The 5,213-nt window shown below is 38.7% G+C and overlaps 1 long non-coding RNA gene across 1 annotated transcript; it reads left to right on the top strand.

Annotated features, from left to right (window-relative positions):
- Positions 1 to 2,600: 2,600 nt before the first annotated feature.
- Positions 2,601 to 3,915, top strand: LOC145435316 (uncharacterized). The gene is made up of 2 exons (XR_013913805.1): positions 2,601 to 2,686; positions 3,644 to 3,915. It is a non-coding gene; the product is annotated as an uncharacterized LOC145435316 (long non-coding RNA).
- The last annotated feature ends 1,298 nt before the right edge of the window (positions 3,916 to 5,213 follow it).

The following is a 5,213-nucleotide window of genomic DNA, read 5'->3' as shown; positions in this document are numbered from 1 at the left end:
TAGGCCTATGTCCAAACCCTGAAAATAAGGCCTACTTTGAAATACATTGAATTCCCCTATTATTGGTGCTGCGGCCCGCGGCGTCATCAGAAAGAAGGAATTGGCCCGCGAACACATTTGAGTTTGAGACCTCTGGAATACACGTTCCACTGGTGCACTAGATACAGGAATTGACAAGCATTTTTGAACCACATTGAAGAGCATTGGGTACTCATTCTGTCTGGTCGCCCAAAAATGCAAAGAATCATCGCCTTCAAATCTACTCATGAGCTTATCGGTCTCTTACAAATACTTGGCCATTTGAGTCATTTCATCGGCTCTAATTGAACTTTGCTGCGATTGTTTGCTTGTATAATTGAAATGTCTTGAGTACTTTGATTGCGTAGGATCAATTACCTCTTCATCACAGGATGATTTTGTACAATGCATTGCTACTATATGTGCCATTGTCTGCTGTTATTACGGCAGCATATCTGATATCAGTCGAATGCAACGAAAGTAGGGGCGACCAATAGCGATGTCGGCAGAATTCGACAGATGCGTTGATATAGCCATTACGATTCGCAAATTTCTTCATCTTCAAGTCATATAAAATAAGCCGAGTCAATGACTTGGGTCGAGTCATGCGTAATGACTCGAGTACAAGTCGAGTCAATCCAAATATTGACTCGAGTCGAGTCGAGTCATTTTCCCATTTCAAGAAAATGACTCGAGTCAAGTCGAGTCACAAAAAAATCGTGACTCGAGTCATTACAACCCTGCCGACATGCCTATTTCTGTGTGAATCATGCAATGGTATATTATGTCATACACCGGAAATGACGTCATTATGTCTCATTTAAAAATAAAGAGGCCTTTTCATTGCATTGTTGTCTTCCAAAGATAACTTCTCAGAAGCAAAATGAATGTAATCGTGATTACTTTTCCAAAGTAATCGTAATCGTAATCGACTACTCGCGGATTTTTCTGTAATCGTAATCGTAATCGTAATCGCGTGATTCATAAGTAATCGTAATCGCAATCGATTACATTCATGACGTAATCACCCCATGTCTGATCAGAAGTATACCCGAATCCTGGATTGGAATTACATTGCTCAACTTAAAAATGTTTTAATATCAGATCAGTCTCTCTATCAATCTGTTAAATTGAAAATATTCATAGTAGCCTATACCTGCAAAATTATAACCCGATAGCTTTTATGATGACATCATACATTTGTCCGCACATATAGTGTCTATATCTGATAATTAATATTTATCAAGTACAACAACAATTCTATTCAAATAGTTATAAATGTGATGATTCTTTTCGTGCCAGGCCTAAATTGGTACCAGAGTAAATCAAATTTTGACGATGTGTGTTTTTGTTTACTGTCAGTCTGCTGGATCGGCTCATTTTCAATAGGACAATTCATTCCCGCCAAATAAATCCTACTTGGAAAGACATATAATACCCCTATAAATGCTGCGGCCCGCGGCGTCGTCAAAACTGGAAAACTGGCCCGCGAGCACATTTGAGTTTGAGACCTCTGCTATATAGTATATCCAGTAGGGAATTGGTGTATACGCAGCACACTTAGGCGACTGGCAGGCTGGCCATCACTAGTAGCTGGGGCTGGGCACAATGATTCGAGTACTCGAACCTGAATCGAGTATTAATTCTTATGATTCGAGTCGAGTAGGAAAATACGATATTTGAAACCTTTATTGGCGGTATCGTAGCATACGAAACCTATAGTACAAAAGCTACCAAGGTTACTGGACGTAGCATATTTCCGAAGTCATGATCATCCAACAGCATTGTCACCAAGTGGAATGAAATCGGTGAAGTCGAAAAAATACCAAAGCATCTTTTATGTGATGGATAAAAGGCATTAAATTCTTGGTGGTGGCATAAACGGTACATATTTCAACTTTGACCTCTTACATTCTGTTATGACGTCATAATGAGTGATACTTGATTACTTGACTCGACTCGAAGCATATTACGTGATTCAGAATTGAATCCCTCAGGTACTCGATTTTGCCCAGCCCTACTTAGCATGAAAAGTTCGACTGGCTCACCAAGGCAAAGTAAAGCCTATAAATTTAAATCTGCTTATTTTTGCTGCTTCACCTGTTGAAAAAATGATTGGGGTTCGGTTTCACAAATTTAATCTCCTAATGAAATTTTTATTCTGTTTCACTGCATATTTCAAATTTCGGCTGCTTTGCAGAAAACGGTTTCTGTCCCTGAAGACGAGATAAGCATGATTTCCCATCAACGCGGAATTGGTTGAAAATATGATTGATAGGATGAAGCGCAGAAGCTGACATCGATGTCCCGAAGACAAAATGATGACATGAGCAGTGATCTCTTCAAATATTTGTATTAAGTAGGTAATTTCCATCTAATAATTGCCTCTCATGATATAGGCCTATATAGCGTTCTTCAGTCATGTTGCAATTGCACGGCATCAATTTTCGCACTGTTTTTCATCTATACTAATACGTCATTACGAAGCGACGCGTTGACGCACTCCACTTTGTCGTCTTGTAATGAGTTATGTTGACCTGTATGTGTTCAGTGATCAACTTGGACTTATAATATATTTTGTTTTACAGCATCTCAAAATCTAGACCGGATTTTTTCTATACCTACAATTTTTCATAAAGGATATGGCAACTTCTTCCAGGTTGAACAGGTACGGATTTTTATCAATATTATAAGCACCTGTTTGCTTAAAATTTGGGATGGGAAAAACTATTCCACTTCTGGCACAAAATCGATCTTCAACTGTAGTTGAGTCGTGGAGATTTGGAGACGATTTTAAATACTGAAAATGACGTTTTATAATATCAATTATTGAATTATAGTATCAATACATTTCTCTCAATGTGGTGTATTGAACCGTTTTTAGTGAGGTGCAAACCTAAAACCGGTGTTACAAGCCCATGCTCCCTTTTCAGCTCAGTCCCACAACCCGCAGTTCTAACTCTGGGTCCGTAAAGCACATCTTTATGGTGTTTGCAGACCTCTAAATTTTTAACCTGAATGATAATATAATTTGTGATTTTCTTAGCTCGGGTAAAGCATCACTTCGGATATTTCTAGGTTAGTACAGTGCTGTAGAAGTAGTGATTTCAAATCCATGTCAAAGCTACTTCAAGTGGAAGTAGGAAATGAAGGTCTGCAAAGTACTCAAGTAGTTTGAAAAAGTAAATATCAGCAGTTATCCGAGGTTGCTACTTCAAACTCGCCAAGATGTACCGTTGCCACTTGCACAAATGGACTATTGACAAGAGGAGGATGGCGGTTGCACTATTATTGAGCATGATTTGAACTAAAACTTGAGGGTGTCTGCACGGATGCCTTGATGGTTAAAAATGGGTCAGCGCCGACAAAAAAATTGAGAGCCACTCTACTAAAGGTTACTGTTCACATTAGCTGATGACTCAAAATGGTCATCACTTCCACCTGGCCAAGTCCGCATATACATTGGCCTATTTGCTATTTGATATCATATGTTGACTGAAAATAGGATCCGCAGTGCCCTGCTGCCGGTATATTTCAAAAGCTGATTACTGAAAGAACATCAATGTGTGTGTGTAGGGTATGCTTGACCTGATGCTTCTTTCACATAATAATACATTTCTTTAAGACACCCACATCCGCGTGTCCTATAATTTGCTTCGATACAATGAAGAAAGAGTGGACCGTCTGGTTTGATGTTGAAAAGGTGAAGAATATCGAGAGCTTCCATGAGGCATTTGCAGTGATGCTAGAAATTCATTGGATCTTCGAAATGCAGTTTCTGACTGTCATGTCAGTTTTTCTGGCGCGTTTGCCAGGTGTAAAAGACATCAGTACTGCAGCTTATGCCAAACTGGATCACATTCATGACTAATTTGCAAATAAAGTCATTGGAATGAAGGTGATTTAGTGCTTAAATTGTGGATATATGCTGTACCTCGAGGATATCCGGGTAGGATGAAGTGGAATCCGGATAGGGCAAGGTGGAAAGTAGCCCACCTCATGATGAGGTGGGAAAATAACCACCAGGTGAAATAAGGTAGAAAATTTCCCTCCTCTTTTGAAGGTTTTTTTTGAAACACCTTTAAAGGTGGGCATAGTTTTCACAGTGTACAGGTTGAGAATTCGAAGCAAGTAAGTGGTTATGTTCGTAGACTAACCCCACTTCTACGTAACCATTTTGCAGTAAGTAGTTATGTTTTTAGGCTACTTTTACTTCTATTGAACGAGTTTTCATACAAATCTGCTTCCTTTAATAACTTTCATATTTTTGATCAGTGAGCGAAGTTAATACCGGTGTTAACTCCATGGTCAGATGCGAGATAACAGCGACTCAGAGCTCATTTAGATACCTAAGCTACTTTAAAATTAGTACCCGAGTATTTGCTGCAATTATACTGCCAGATAGTTATAGCCAGTGGGTTTCGATGGTGACGAACTTGTATAATGCACATTTTGGAGGGATTAAGTAAAGCAATGATCTCAGATAAATCCATTAAATTAAGGTAGAAGTAGCTATTTACGAATAAAAGTTAGTATTCTAGGTCTATATTTCTGTTTAATACTGAAAATGTCATGAAGTTGAAGCAATCTGAAATCATAAACACTTTAGTATTAGGTACATACACGCGAAAAGCTACTTTAGTGTTCTGATGGAGTGCAAATACTTGTTTACTTATCAACTTTGAAGGCTTGCGCAGTTTGTGGTGTGATACGCAAAATTAGTGTGTTCAAATCAAACCTGTCGTAAACATAGTGATGTCGCATTAGTCCTAAATACACATGATAGAATATCAAGGAAAAGTATCATCTAACGCAGGGGTGGGCAAACTTTTGAGCTCGCGGGCCGCATTCAACATCTGAATCCATTCGCGGGCCGCACTATATAAAATTGGGATTATAAACCAAAACGGAATATTGATATTTGATTACATAGTGAGGACAGGGAGATAATGTATGTGCTTATTTAAAAAAAGCCAAACATTGCTTTGATGATATCGTACACGCGTCAGAAACATATAGTGGCGAGATTTCATAGGCATGCGGACCTCAATAACCAATTTGTTAAAACTATAGAGATGAAAGTCGGTTGGCCTGATTCTTAGAACCGGATTGAAATTTAAATCTGTGAGCAGCGATCTGTTCATAGATTTACTAATTCCGCTTTTGCTTAAGTTCTAGGGCACACAATGCTGACA

This window comes from Botryllus schlosseri, chromosome 3, assembly GCF_051294905.1.
Source record: "Botryllus schlosseri isolate E-star chromosome 3, Bs_hap1, whole genome shotgun sequence".
In the NCBI taxonomy this organism is placed as follows: Eukaryota; Metazoa; Chordata; class Ascidiacea; order Stolidobranchia; family Styelidae; genus Botryllus; species Botryllus schlosseri.
The sequence above is the reverse complement of the archived record's forward strand: the minus strand, read 5'-3'. Positions and strand labels throughout refer to the sequence as shown.